Raw genomic sequence first — 15834 nt, 5'->3', positions numbered from 1 at the left:
CAGACATTTGGAATCTTTATACTGATAATTGATCATTTATACAAATTCTAATCATCATTAGCAACTAATTCCCTATGTATTAGTGCAACCAAACATTCTTGTGTCTCTGAACTGGTGTTTGCTCTAGTAGACAACACTGTGGGAAAAATGCTCTTGATGAATGTCCTGCAGATGGAATAACTTGGGAAAACAGGAATGGTTGAATGAAGCCTCATTTCTAGTATGCAAAGTGCACATAAACCTGTTTTCCTGTGATCTTCTCAACTCCACTGATTGACATCGTCATTTCCCCTACTTCATTGTGCTTGGTGGAGAAGAGGTCTTGTACCTTGAGCTTTTCTCTTTGGCTTTCCCAGTCACTCAGTGCATTTTCATGTTACATGGAAATTTTGAAATGGCAGCCAAAATAAGGCATTGTGTTGGAAAGTGCATTTAAGATGACTTCCAATGCCTGTATTTACTGCAGAGCTACATAGTTCTCTGCTATATCACACAAAGATACAACTTTGCGAAGAGAAAGCTACAAAGAGCATATACCCTCTCAGAACGAGATCACCTCATATGCTGGTAACAGCTTTTTTCAAAGGAGAATGCCAACTCTTTCATAGCAAAATACATCATTTCTCTAGGAGTATATGTGGGTTTTGGTTTTTTTATATTACATATTAGGACTTACGTCTGTGTCTGAAATGAGAGTGTGAAGTCCAGCTGATGGTTAAAAACATTGCAAGTCTAACCTTGTTTGACAGCCTATTTGTCAAAATCAAGAATTTCTTTGAGTCTTGCTGGAATCTTTCAGAGAAGGCTTGATTAAGGATGTTGTGAAATACCATACACAAGAGCAAATCTACTAATCAATAAGAGCTGCTTCATCATGCACTCTTGTTCCAGCTAGTATTTATATGGATCAGTCATTCTCTCCCACTGAATTTGATGATGTTATCTAAACTAATGGAAATGTTTCATTTCCAAAATATTACTTGTGATGTCTGAATGCACATGTAGCAGGAGATTTTGTTTGGCACAGGCATTAAGGATTGATATTAGTCAAAATAAACTACTCATACAAGAAAAACTCTAAAATCAGAGAATGACAAGACTCATAAGCACCATGAGCATTTTATCTTTTTCCTTTTTCTCTGGCTGAGTATTTGTGCTTATTTTAGTATTAAAAGGGTAGCAGAAACAATTACACGCTACCAGTGAAAATGCAGGGGCCATGACTGAAAGTCAGTGTTTACACTTTTAGCTATCAGAGTCTTTAGAGAGCTGAGACATTCCTGTAAGACTTTAAGCACTAAAGTAAATGAGCTGAAGTTTGGGCAGTGGACCTTGTAGTGGAAACATATTTGAGCATATTCTTTGGGGGTTACCTGTTGTATTCTGTTGTACTGTACTATTGTTTCTAGAGTTACGTATCTGCAGTCCATGGTCTGGCAGCGTGCTGGGAGTCACAAGACTGATTTGGAGGAATCCATGAAAGATAAGTAGGAAAAGTGAGCCTGATGTCAATAATCTTAAATTTACTTTACCACACTCAAAATGTCTTGGGGCTCTGTCAATCAACTAAGACTAGGCACCACTTAAAACAGTTTCCTTACGTCACTTAGGGTTTCTTTATGGCTGCAAGTTTTATACGTCAATAAATACTTCCCCAAATGGGGATATTTGTTGGAACAACTTTTGAGGTCTCTTGGGATGCTCAAAAATTATGATCTTGTTTGCTGTTCTCAGTGAAGGGAACAGAAACCAGCCTGAAGCAACTGAGGCTGTTTCAGTGTTTCCCAGAATGTAAGCATTGGTGATCTGTGGGCATACAAGTAGTAAGTGGAACCAAGTAATGCTGTTAGTATTTTCAGTTTTAGATTTGGTGATAGGACAAAGTAGTCCAGTGGAAAATTTGAGATGTTGACAATGACCCAGAATGTGTGGGAATTACTCATTCACTTAGTGGAAACCAGCATTGATTGACTGAGTAATGATATTCTATTTAGTGTGCCCTACTAATTAGCTCATTCACTTTTTGCAAGTTAATTAGTAAGCTGTAGCCAACATCGACAGTGTTGGTGGATTGGATTGTACATGCTTTTTCTCATGCAGGACATCTGTATTTGTCACATATCCCGAAAGATGGATAAAACGTGAGGTAGTTGCATAGGCAAATTGAACCAGATCTTTAGCTGGCATAAGCAGGCTTAGCGCCATGAAATAACAGGGACATGTTTAATTATACTGGTGGAAGATCTTGGGAAGCAGATTATGGAGAAGTCAGAGGCTGAGGCTAAGCAGCGTCTCAGGCAAATTTCGTTTATTAACCCGTACAGATGTATATCACAGTCCTCTTGAGCTGCGGCATTTCTGGAAGTATAATGCAGAGGTTATACACATCAAAATGCAGTGCTTTGAAGAATTCACGTGCCTTTATGATAGATATGTTTTAAATGCCGAAGATAATTAGATAGGTAAATTTTAATATGTCCGTTTATCAATGGAGAGTTGAGGCTGCAGACAGATGTCAAGATGAGGTAAGGATTGTCTTCCTTTATCTGAGAGCTCATTTTTTGTTTAGAGGCTTTGTTGGAATCACTTTACAGTAGATACATATGAAATAAGATACTTTTCAGCATATGATCTGAATAAACAGATTATACAGTTTAATCATTTTAGTTCCTGACAATGCGTATTTCAGAACCAAAAGTCAAGAGAGATCAGGAAATTTGTGAAACAGAGCAACAAACCAGCATAGTCATAATAATAAAGTTTTATTTGTTAACAACTAGTTACTCCCCAAAAAGAGGGGTAACTTAATCTGAGTAACTTCCAGAGGGGCTTATTTGCCCTTCTTGCAAGCTTTTTGTTGCAGTCTTAGCATTTTTTTATTACTACTTCTCCTTTGTGATTTCAATGAATGTAACAACTTCCCATAAATTTAGGCCTCAAAACACAAATAGATTCACCAGGCATCCTCATTACTGCATCCTCACCCATGGCTGAAATGCACAGTGCCTTGTCTATTGGTCTACGTAGTTTCATTCAAACCCTATAGCAAAACTCCCAAAGAGCAGAAAATGCTATAATACAAGAATGGGATCCCTGTTCGTTGTTACCCCTGTCTTCTATCCCTCTGTACATAATTTGGCTTGTTGTCTTACCTGTTGCCTCTTCTAATACTGAAGATCATACTTCAGTTATGTCATTTTGCTTTAGGACTGTATCTTGAACTGTGGCATCTTCTTTTTTTACTAATACCACAGCGTACTTCTGAAATTATAAATATTTCAGGGTTTTTTGTGCATCCTCTCTGCACTATCTAAAAATATAACAGTGTCTACTAAGGAGGCATCTTGCGGCAATGAGATCATGCAAGCTTGAAATACACTAGGTGTCCCATTTCTCTAACAAATCCTAGTAGCTAAGGTGTAGTCAACAGCAGGGAAATTTCTCACACGGTGGAACTTCTTTGAGATTTGTTTGGCTGTAGTGAGTGAGAGGACAGCTCAGTGGGATTTGCCTTATAAGTAGTATGTTGACATAGCTACCTTGGGGACCTAGCGGCCTGAACAGCCCAGCTGGTCAAGGCTGTTGGCCTCCCAGATTGATGTCTTGTCTCTGTTTTCCAGTGGAGGTCTCAGTATTTCCGAGACTGCCGCAGTATTTAATCAGTCATATATCGGAAGAAATATTTCATGTACATATATTTTAGAAGACAAATAATTTTCAGTTTGCCTTCATCTTTTGATGGAATCTACAGGTGACATAACAAAGGCAATGAACATGTCAGTGTATTTTTTAACATCATCTCTCTTCTCATGTTTTCTTTAGTTTTGGAGCTTTATACAACTTGAAGATCTTTGATTGTTGTTCCTACAAATTACTGCAATATAAATAAGACTCTATTAAGACCAAATATTGGCTTTCATAACTCCTCCATTGCCTATGTGTGATTATGTCTTTTCAGAAAATCCTAATAAAGAATTATAAATATATAATTTGTTTCTACAACTGGGATATGTTTCTCTACTATTTTGTTTTCAGTTTTCCACTGAAAGAACATAGAATATCACTAAATGTGATGATTTTCAATACTTCACATGGGTTTATAGTTAATATTTCTGGAACGCTAACGTAGCAAAAACTTTTCACTCTACACTTTAATCCATAATGCATGGCTTTCACTGTCTTTGAATCGTCTGTCATGTTTAAATGTTGCCATATCCCTGGGTATGATATAATATATGAACGTTTCAAAGAAGCTGATGCCAGGCTGCCCTCTAGGCACAGAAATGAGCTCAGCGAATATATATGAAGTGAGTGCTGGGATAGAAACAGCTGCAAGAGAGAGTAGGTGGTGTTCTGTTCACCTCATCACTTCTTGCCAGGGAATGAACCTGGCTGGAAATGAACCTGAGACTTTCAAATCACTGCTCTATGAGCTTTTCAATCTGGCTATCCGTGATGTAGCACCAATGCCAAATGTTTCCATCGTGATCTTGCCTGCTGCTTTTTAAGTTTACAGAGGATTGAACAGCAATTTATTAATTTCCAAGGAACCCATAAAAATAAGAATACATATATAAGCCTGAAGAGGGTTAAGCAATCAAATCAGGCCTACTCTTATTATAAAATTCTTTAAGGTTTGAGAGAAGAGGCTAACTTCTCAGAATCATCTTACGGAATGTAATAGTAAATTATGAATTTGCTTTAATGTTGTATAGAAATGGCATAAAATACAAAATCTAGGAAATACATCATCCTTCATTAAAACTGTGGAAGGCTTTTAAGAGGAGATTCTGTGCAACTATAGTTTAACTTAGTTGTAATGGTTTCATTCCGGGTGGTTGCTGTATGACAAACCTCTTACTATACATAGAAATAATCTATCCTTTGTAGTGAAGAAGGGATGATCTATTAAGTACCGTGTCAGCCTTGTTTCTGGGGAGACGTACTTGAATCCTTACTCTCCCAGGCACACTCTGTGGCCTTTCCTGAGCCATCTAATCTTTCGTGTCTCAGTTGTCTTCAAAATAATGAAAATAATACTCCTTTATGCCACAGGAGCTTTTCTGAGTCCTGAGACACTTTATCAGGAGGACAAAGGAGCTCTTATGATAAATTTATTTTTTGGTTTGCATTTCCCCCCTGTGAATGACTGCATCAGCAAAAATGTCACTTCCCACGGCACCCACTATCTCCACAGGGATTTTTACAGATGTTATATGTTACATGAAGGGGTAACTACCATACTATACCCTGTGACTCTGCTGCTTTCGAATGGCAAGCACAGGACCTGAATGCCAAGTCACAAAGAAGATTGTCTAGCAGGAGCAGCTGGCTGCTTGGCAGATGCATCATCGGAGCAGCTTTGAAGCTGCCCATGGGTCTGTCACATGTTTTAGCTACCAAGAGACTGCCTTGGTTTCTTTGTCCTTTATAGATGCCATTTTCTATTAAACATTCTTTAGTTCTTTGGAATTTTTTATGTTGTGCATAAGCTCCTTTTGTCAATAGGGATTCAAAAGTTTCATTTTCATGTTCGATTTTAAATAAAGTGCCACAAGTGGCAGAAATGTTGATGCACGATTGTATGCATAAAGCAAAATGTTCAGAGAATAGAAGTTCAATTTGAAAATAATTGCTAAGCTATCATATGAAGTTATCTTTTAAAATCAGAAAACAAATAAAATAGCTCAATCATGTCTAGCACTCAGGATTTGCTGAAACACAGGCCCTGTACAGATCTCAAACTGGTTTCTAGAAAATTTAAGAGTGTGTTTTAAAAATGGAGCTACTCTGATTTTACAGAGTTAGTATGTTTCTACAACTGTTTTTATTGATTATAAATGATTAAATAAACAAATATATTATTTGACTTCGCTTTCAAACAAAAAGAAAGCAAGAAAGCAATGTCAGTATGTTTAAGCCCAACTGAGGCTTTCTACTTTGATACATTTTAAAGTAGTTCAATAGGTTCTGTCTGATTTGTCAAAAATTACCTAGAAATGTGTCATACACTTTTCACACTGTACTTTTCAGCCTTCAAATAGCTTTGGACAAAAAAAGATACAAAATATTTCTTTTTTGTGTAAGCCTTTTGTTAAATATGTTGTCCTGTAAAGGTTTCAGGACTAAATTTGTTTTCCTAATGGACATGAATGTGTTGTTTATGCACTTTAATTTCCATTTCAGATATTTTTTTCTCTCAGTTCTTAGTTGTAAATATAAAATCAGCATAAAAAATATCAAATGTTTCTTTTTTTATATTCCCAAAGTGAAGAGAAATAGAAGTTGTTTATTTGAGCTCAGAAATTTAGAATGGTTTGGGTTGGAAACGACCTTAAAGATCATCTAGCTCTAACCCCCCTGCCCTGGGCAGGGACACCTCCCTCTAGACCAGGTTGCTCAAAGCCCCATTTAATAGCTGCGAAACAGCACAGATTGAGAACACAGGTAATTTCATCAGGTGCCTGACTTTTAATTTGTCTAGAGTTAATACCAAGTTTTCCGTGTAGGTTCTATTGGCTTAATTTCAAGGTATATGCTCATCTAATAGTGGACATTGTTGATGAAATGAAGAAAGATTGCTCCATCAGAGTTTGACCCCTGTTGTTTAACTGTGATTAATCCTGGCTGTCCATATATTAGACCAAGAGTCCATTTTCAAACTGATTTAGCCCTCTTCAGTAGATTCCCAGCATTGCCATCTGCATGTTCCAGAAACTCAGATTAAGGGCTATATAATAGGGTTAAACTTCGAAAATGGGTAAAGGTTTCAAGGTGGGGTTTTCCTGAATGCCTTTTTCGGAACCAAGGTAGGAACTGAGAAATCATGTGGTAAAATGGCATTTCTTTGCAAGGAACAGCACTAATAACAGTAAGAGAACAGAAGGGTTCATGACCAGTGATACTGCTGAGAGCAAATGCATTATATATTGCCTCTGAATTAGGCCAAAGTAGAATTTACTTGCCTTTGCTATTGTATTGCTGGTCCTTCCTCTGTCAACTTACCCATTCAAATATGTATATTATAAAAGAACCTACAAGGAATGTTTGGGGTGAAACTGAGATATAGGAGGGGCAGCTTCCTTGGGAAAGGTGCCAGATGAAAAAGAGAAGCAGGCTTTTTCTCTGGATGTCATTGCTCCGTGACCTCCATGTGCTGGATTACGGTTAAGCTTTTCTTCTCTGTAATATAAATGACAATTTCTTTTGTCTTTTTCCTGGTTCTGGGCAGTAACAGGCCTCGTATCACCTGAGGCCAAGAAACAGTAGAAGAGAAAGTTTAGGAGTCTTCTCTTCTAATTCTTTCCTCACAGACAAAAATGGATGATGAGAAAAAACACTGCCTGTGTCAGGCCCAGATAACAGAACTTCATCCCTCATTCCTCAGAAGAAGGAAAATCATGGCATGTACATTTTTAACCTAAATTCCCACCATGTGTATGTCCTGGGTTTTGTGAGAGTTTGGTTATTGTATTTGGTTATTGTATTCTTCTGGCATTGTAAGATGGCTCTTAACAACAGAAATTGGGAGAGGGGATTTCCCAATTTTTGTCTCATTTCTATTCATCTCTGTTTCCTTGGAGATACTCCAAAAAAAGGAATATTAAACTATCCTAGTGTACTGAATTCAGATGGAGCTCCTTTTTCAGACAGAAGTCCCATCGGAGAGGCGCACAGAGAGGTTTCTGTGGCACTGACAGTTGGAAATTAACATGTTTCAGAAGTACTTACAATTCACATGCTTAACGTTAGCAAGAAGATCCTGCATTAAGGGAAGAACGGAAAGAAAATCTTTTGCAGCTAAATGAGTGGTATACAATGTGCTTTCGCTTCAGTTCATTTTTCAATCTGCTGATCTTGAATCTTGATCTCTGCTAATCCTAAAAAAATGACCAAAGTGATTATTTTAAATGATACAGAAGAAAGCCTGTTAGCTGCTGTTTAATCCATCTCTCTATACAGCTACCTTGCCCCTTCAGAATTCATCCTAAATCATATGTTTTAAGTAGTATCAAAAGGAATTAGTTATACCAACACTGAAGTTGTGATCAGCAGGCAATGATTCTTGCTATGTTTCAGTTTACTCTACATCTTCCTTTTCCAGTGTGTGACAAAAGGCTATTAGCTTAATTAGCTGTGATGTTACTGAGTAAAGTGAAAGGTTCTCAGTTTGAACTTGTTAGTAAAAAGTAAACATGCTTATTGTAAACCACTTTATTGTCTTTTCCTTGTGGCTGACATTTATTAATTGCCTTCACAGGAGCCTGTTTTAGGTTTATCGTGTATAGATAACAGAACAACCTTATATATGAACTACAAGTGTAAACACTGTCAGTGAGAGTACTCCTTATGATTTTGTGCCAAATATATTTAGAAATACGGAAAACTACATGGACTGCTAACAGAAAGATGACTTGTTTGATATCTTGCTTTATATATTCCTTTTTTGAAATACCAAAATTCGTAGGAGTCAGAAGTGCTGTTGTTTGGCATTTGTGCTGCAAATTTTGCCGTTGCTTTCACATCTCTCTGAGGTCAGTGAGGCTGCACCAATGTCAAGAAGGTATGGGAGGATCTGAGTTTTGCCTCTTCGTCCTATGTTTAATTTTTCAATAAATATAGGTCCACATTTCTAGGGCATATTTAGTCCTCAGTAGTGAAGCAGTTAGCATCACCTCACTAACAAATAGGGTTGTGAAGAGCCCCAGTAGAAGAGAATAGACCAGATATACAAAATGGTGAAAATTTTCTCTAAGTTACATATCATTAAAACCTTTTCAGAAATCAGTATGTCTGCCGTAATTGTATATTGACTCTCAACAGGTTCTACCACAAAAGAATTCTGAATTTATGTTGAGTCATAAATTCCTTGCTAAGCCTTAGGCTGAAATCTTTCCTATAGATGTATGATTTCTGTTGGAGATGAACACTGGAACCCTTAATAAAACACTCAGTTTGTAATGACCCTTGTTGCCCTGAAAACAAATAAACACAATTTTAAGAGCGTTCTCTCTAAATGTGTAAGGCAGGCTTTTCTCTGCTTGTGACTCTTCCTATTTAGGAGTTCTTTCTTTCAGCAGCAAGAAAAGAAAATATGAAGCAACTTCTCTCTGTTAATGCACCTTTCTCTTCTCATTGCTTCTTCTTCTTCCCTATATGTCCTGTTAATATTTTTAATATAGTGAGGTAATGACTGCATGTCATACTTTACCATAGATGAACAGAACCCAGGTATATTATAGTGGTGAAAATAGACACTCCAGTAACTACTGCTACTACCGGTAAGCTAAGACCATCTTAGCTTACCTGTGCATTTCTTTGACGGCAGATAGGCTGAAAATTGCTAGTCTGGAAACCCACCAAAAGTGAAGTTTTGGCTCTTTTCCGAATTACAAAAAAAAAAAATAAAAAAGGTAATGTTGCCTCCTTTGTTAAGGTGTTGAGGTTTTTACTGATTTTTATTCTATCTGGCCAACAATATGAATCCTAGCATCAGTGTAAACTTGATTTAGACTGTGAATTTTGAAATTTTAATTAGGTGAGGTGGTTGTAAACTGCTAATTTTTTCCTCCAATGACAAGTGGTGCTTAAATAAAACCATTAAAGCAGGCCATTTCTAAATCCATTGTACCAGAGAAAGCTTTCCAGGCATAGCCATAGCACATTGTGTTTAGTACCACTTTAGAATTCTATAAATCTTTGATCAGCTTTTATTTAATCATTGTCTAAATTGGAAGATAGTGATGGTCCCTTAAGATTTTGTATGGAATTGAATGAAATTTAATAAGGCGCCTGACAGTTATTTGAATGTGATTCGTAGCACTTTCATTTTACAGGCTTAAGCAATACTGACCTCAAAAGGACTGTCATTCAGACTAGGTGGAGGGCGGGGAAATCAAATATTTTATTCTTCTTTGTTCCAGTCCTTTTTACTTGATAAGCCCTTAATAAAAGTCGAAATGAAGTCCTTGCCAATTCTTAGACTGATTCTCTATTCAGAGATAGTGGATTCATTTCTGGAACATTTTAGAGTAGGAAATGCAAAACAAGACAACATCTAAATGGCTTTCACACCGACAACCTTGACAGACTGTATAAATTTGGAGTAGAAAAGAGCTAGGGGATAGATGACATGGGTTGGTTCTCAGGGGACCACCTGGTGGATTTTGAAGGTCCCCAGAACAGACTTCTGGGTTACCCTGAACTACAGGAGGTCCTCCTGCCCACTCAGGCAGAAACTGTATGTTTTGAAACGATGCGTCCAATTATTTCAGCTTGATGCACAACACAAATAGCTGAGAGAATAAACCCGTTCTCTTCAAAAGTTTTCATTTATGTCTTTTAGAGATGCTTTTCTCACAGGCTCATGTAGATGCCATCTCGATTATTAAAGCACAATTGCATTAGTGACGAGCTGCTTCCCTCAATTAGTTTTGACACAAGGTAATTTTAAAGCTTTAAGTATACTTATCTTTGACTACTGATGGATTTTCCTGTGTGCGCGTTTGCTACCTAAACTACCTTTTCTTGTCTTTTTGCATTTGTATAATGCACTGTTTGGCATTTCAATTTTAATCACAGTTCTGTATTATTGTTTATTATTTGCATTACACTAATATCTAAATTTCAGGGCTCCGTGGCATTACACACAGTACAATATATTAAGTATCTTTTTAAATCATTCACAGATCCTGCTGCAGTGTTGCTGTGCTTAGAAGAGTTTGGTTCAATAACAACGAACAGTTTATTTTCTGTTTGTAAGACAAGTAATGAAAGAAAAAACAGGAAGAATGGAAAATGAGTGGAAAGAGTTGGTTTTAAGCAGAGATATAGTTGGAATCAGTGACTGGGTACTTGATAATGCACTGGCTTGAAATAGATGAACTTCACTGAGTATCATGAGGGCTTGTAAGGATCTTCATGAGGCAGAACTACAGCCTCATGAAGGAGGATCATAAAAACTGGCCCAAATTTTAGCTACTCCAGTACCCAGTCTCTGACAGCAGCTGCTGTGAAAGTATGATAGGCAGGTAACCCGGCCCTGCAGAACTTTCATCCTACTCTCTAGCAGTAGATAACATAAATTTATGAGGTTTAAATCCTTTATAAAACACATGCTTGGGAGCTGATTCTGATGTACTGCACAAAGAAGGTACTTTCAGAAAATATTTGAACAGATTATTTACATCTATATTTGTCTATATTTTCTGCTGGCTTTTTTGAAAACTCGGGAGACAGGAAAACACAGTATTGGTGTTCAAGGCTTGAATTCCTTTCGTTCTGGATACAATTCTGGTAATAAGCTCTCCATTTAATGAAGTGTTTCTGTTGCTGTTAACTTTAATAACATGAGCAGTTTTATTCAGCTCAGTTTGACCTCTTCTATAGTTAGGACAGTACCCAAGTACCATCATTAGGTGCTTTCTCTGTACACTTGGAATAGTCACTTTGAATAAGATTTTCAGTACTACTTAGCTGACTGGGAGCTTGCTTTTAAAAGCGGTCTGGAGCCTTCTAGGTGGTTTTGGAAGCTTTTAAGTGCCAGTAAATGAAGATAAGTAAAAATGAGAATTTCTAAAGTGCCAGCTGACCTCCTTTCCATTATTCTGCTCTACACATGCCTCCATGTCTTTGGAAATCCAGAGCTTGGGATCTAATAGTGGGAAGTAGTAACAATAGAAAATAGATATAGAAGGAGCCTAAAGTGGTCATCTGGTGCATTGCCCCTACCCCCAGGTAGGATCAGCTCTATCTAAACAATTCCTGATAGTAGTTCATCTAATCTGCTCTTGAATTTCCTGTGGTAGAGGCTGCACTGCCTGTCCATGCAGTTCATTCTAGTAGTTTACAGGCTCTTTTGTGAGAGCGGTATCGTTCTCCCCCCCCTTTCTTGCAATTTAAACCTGTTGTTTATTTCCCTGTTCTAAGTACATGTGGATAATAACAGTCCCTTTTTCCTCATTAAATGTTTCTTGTTAAATTGGAAAACTTTAATCCAAAGATTATAACTAGGTGACAATACCTGTAAACTGACTATGCCCAATTTTGCATACATTTTGTAGAGAATGCAAACAACTTAAAAACTAAAAAGGCATAAATCCTGCCCTTCAGGAAGCAGTGAAGAAAAAATTTACTGAGGCAAAACTGTTAACGCTGTTTAACCAATCGTAGGTTTTCATAGCCACGGTGACTGCACAGTGACTGTACTGCAGAATCTAGATTATGTCATTGCTGAATAGATGTGCAGGATGGGCATAGAAATAAAAGAGAAATAAATGGAAAAAGAGAGATTTACTAAGTGCATGACAACCTACAACTTGCATGTTCTCAGTGGGAACTGCTGCGAGCACATTGCTTTTGTGAACCTGGCCAAGAAAGGATGACAGGAGCACAGTGTTAGAGCGTTGAAAACCTGTCTGATTATTGCATTGGGTCTTTATGGGATCAGAGGAAATGCTGTCATTTTTAAGTGGTGTTTTAGCAACAGAGATTGTACTGGATTAGAAGCTGGAATTCTGTTGCTGGCTTTCTATTGCCATAGAACTCTTTTACCAGCAAATGGCCCAGAAATTTTGCGGTCTTTCAAGTAAACCTGGACATTGTTTGTTTTTGACTCTTCTTTGAGTGGACTGATATTGCTAGGGAAGGTACTTGGAAGAATAATTTCTAATTCAAGGATTTCAGAATGTCTGTCTAAAGAATCTGTTCTGTTTGAAATGGTTTCTGTGCCTGATTTCTTTTGCAACACTTTGAAAATGTACCTGACTTGTTAAAAACTTGTCTTCACCTCTTCTTTGATGCTTGCTGCATGTGCTTTTTTTTTCAGGACTGCACTGCTTCTCTGTGGGCTATGTCTCTTCTTTGCAAAAGCAGACTTCCACCCTATAAATTCCCCAGACTTCTTCTGTATGTTTGTACATAAACCCATCTGTAGGCTTCCAGATGGCCTGGTTCCAACTGATTGTAAATGACCACAAGTTTTTTGAATATCTAACCTGAAAATCAACCATTTACTTTCTGTTTCAGTGAGGAGGCAACCTAAATTCGGCAACACATGAAGGTTTACTCTACTTCACAAGAACATTCACCTAGTAGTAACTCAAAGGAAGACAAGTGCTTGCTGGTGCATGTTGTGCAAGGTTGTTGTTCTTCAGGAATCTATTCCTGACAAAACTTGATTTTCCCTAGCTAATATCTGGGCAGATTTGGAAGTAGTATCACTGTAGGCCATCATATTTTGAATTAAATTATTCAGAAGTCTTAAGCGTTCAGGAAACTGAACTCGGTTCTCCTTTTCAGTGCTGTTCTTTCAGAGTTGTGAGTATTCAGCTGTGTTCCTCATCCAGAGAAACTCTACATAGATCTGTAAATACACACACCTGATTGCCAATAACATTAATAGCAATTGCACCTGTATTCATAAGAGAGAACACAAATCCTTGCGCCTTCAGGTTTGCTATTTCTTAACAACAGTAATGATGCTTTGAGGGCTGTATTACTTTAAGAACAGAGCCCATTTAATTTGCTTGGACTTTGAAATCTTGTGGTAGAAAATAATTGCCTGACACACAGCTCCTAGGAGGTGAATTTAAATGAAAGACATTTTCCAAGCCGCAAAGCAAAATTCCTAAATGCTTGATTAGAAGATCTGTGTCACTAGTACTGGTTCATTATGAGAACTCTCTTAAAAATTTCATATCAACACTTGCCTTTCACAGTCCACAGTCTGGTGCCTATTAAGACACAGAACAAACTGTATCTTCTTACCTGATATATAGTGGAATATATATCAGTAATTAATTATGTTCGTAGCTGTACCAGGAAGCCACTGTGTTGGAAGATGGCATCTGTGGCATGGTCCTGGGAAAGCACTGCATGAACCTTCTCAGGTATAGATGACTGAGGTAGCCAGCTTCTCTCTTCACTGCTGCAGGAGTATATTCTAGTTAGGATTATTTTTTTTTCTTTCTCTAAAAATGCAGGATATAAAAGACTATGAAATTTCAATTGTCAAATAAAGGACAAGAAAAATGGCCAAATATAAATTGCAAATGAGGAGGTGATTTCTGCACAGGAAAATGGCTTTTGCCATCAGGGTCATCTCATAAGAGACATTCGGAGGATTTCTCTTATTTATTCTTGCTTACTCCATTTTTATTGCAGTCCACCAAGCAAGTGATTTTTATTGCCTCCTTGTGTGGTTATTCTTAAGGTAAGCCTCCAAATGTTTCAGACATATAAGGTCAGGAAAAAGTCTAAGGCCTGGTTCATCATCACATTTTTGTCCACTTAAGTTTGGGATAATCAAGGATACCCCGAATTTGGGATTATGAATGAATAGTTAGACTCAACATCCATTTCAGAGGTTAACCATTTAGAAGTTAGGTTCAATTATTTTTATAATAGAGTTTTCAAGGCTAAAGAGTTGCAGACAACTAATGAAATTGGAAATGAAGAGTTAATTAATAGTCACTTATAAAAATAATATTTTAGCAATCAACCATTATTTTGCTCTTCATAGTTGTGTTAATTTATAGTGAAGAAAGATCAGTTTATAACAGCATGCGCAGTGCATACACTTAATTTCTGATAATCTCTAAAGAATCTCAGCTGTTTCACTGCATATATTTTGACTGAAAAAATGGCTAATTAACATGAACTGTAAGAGATTGCTATGGCTGAATCCATTTTCTAGTTTTTTCTGAACCTTTTTTAGTAGGGAGAAAGGGAACTGTGTTATCAGAATGCAGTAGGAATTTTTTTGTAGTGTTGCACAGTTTTTTGTAATGTGGCATTATACAGCAGCCTCATTATATTCTACTCTACAATGTGTTGCTCAACCATGAGCTTGATGGCTTCATGGAGCATGGGGTGAGTTTAATTCCTCTTTCTAAAGGAGATGCATCTTGCTTCACTGATTGTTTCCTGGACTTTAAAAGATGCAACTTTACAAAATATTCTACAGCTCCTACTCGAGGAGAATAGAAAGTGGCTCAGTGAAAGACTGCAGTGGAGGCTGTTATAAAGCAAGCCGTGCTGTTATGGGTTAGAGAACATCTCTCACTTCTTTAACCTTCCATTCTGTTCATTTTTTGAGTGAGTAACTCCTAAAACCTCTGATATTTAAATCTCAAAACAGTGCTGTTCATGCTATGCTGTCTTGACTTTCTTCTGTTTCTTTTCCCATCGTGATTATGTGTCCTTTTACTGTAAGTTTTTCCAAATTGGCTTGTCCCTGTCAAAGGGTATTACTAGTTACAATCCAAAACAGATACTGTGCTCTTTACTCCAGATAACCTGTAATTGCAGTTATTTATTCAGAATCTCCGAGTTTCCACATGCCCAGCCTGCAGACCAATGGTATCCTTACGCTGTGAGGGACCAGCTGAAAGAAATGAGACAACTTCATATAATCTTGTCTGGATTTAGCAGGTTGGAAATAAGCCACAGTGACACTGATAGCAGTGATGTGAGAAGAAAGTTGGGCCAAACATACTAATAGGTCCAAAACACAGAAGTTCCCAAAAAGCGTATTTGTGGTTAGAATATACACTTTCAAACATTTTTTGATACTTGAAATTTTACTGAATCACAGAAATTTCTCTCTGCGTGTGAAGAATGGTAGAGCTGTTGGCTTGTTTATTTTACTGGCTTGGAAGAAGCTTACTGCATCAGTACTAGGCCAGGGGACTGCAAGGTCTCTGGCTTTCATTGCCTCAGCCTACTCACAAGGACGTAATTGAACCACTTAACATACTCACGGGATCAGCATCTGTCATCTTCCCAAAGGCAGTTTCCATTGTCGAAGAAATGAAAACTCAAAGAGGATATAAA

The sequence above is a fragment of the Numenius arquata genome, chromosome 13 (assembly GCF_964106895.1).
Source record: "Numenius arquata chromosome 13, bNumArq3.hap1.1, whole genome shotgun sequence".
In the NCBI taxonomy this organism is placed as follows: Eukaryota; Metazoa; Chordata; class Aves; order Charadriiformes; family Scolopacidae; genus Numenius; species Numenius arquata.
Note: the sequence above shows the minus strand (reverse complement) of the source record.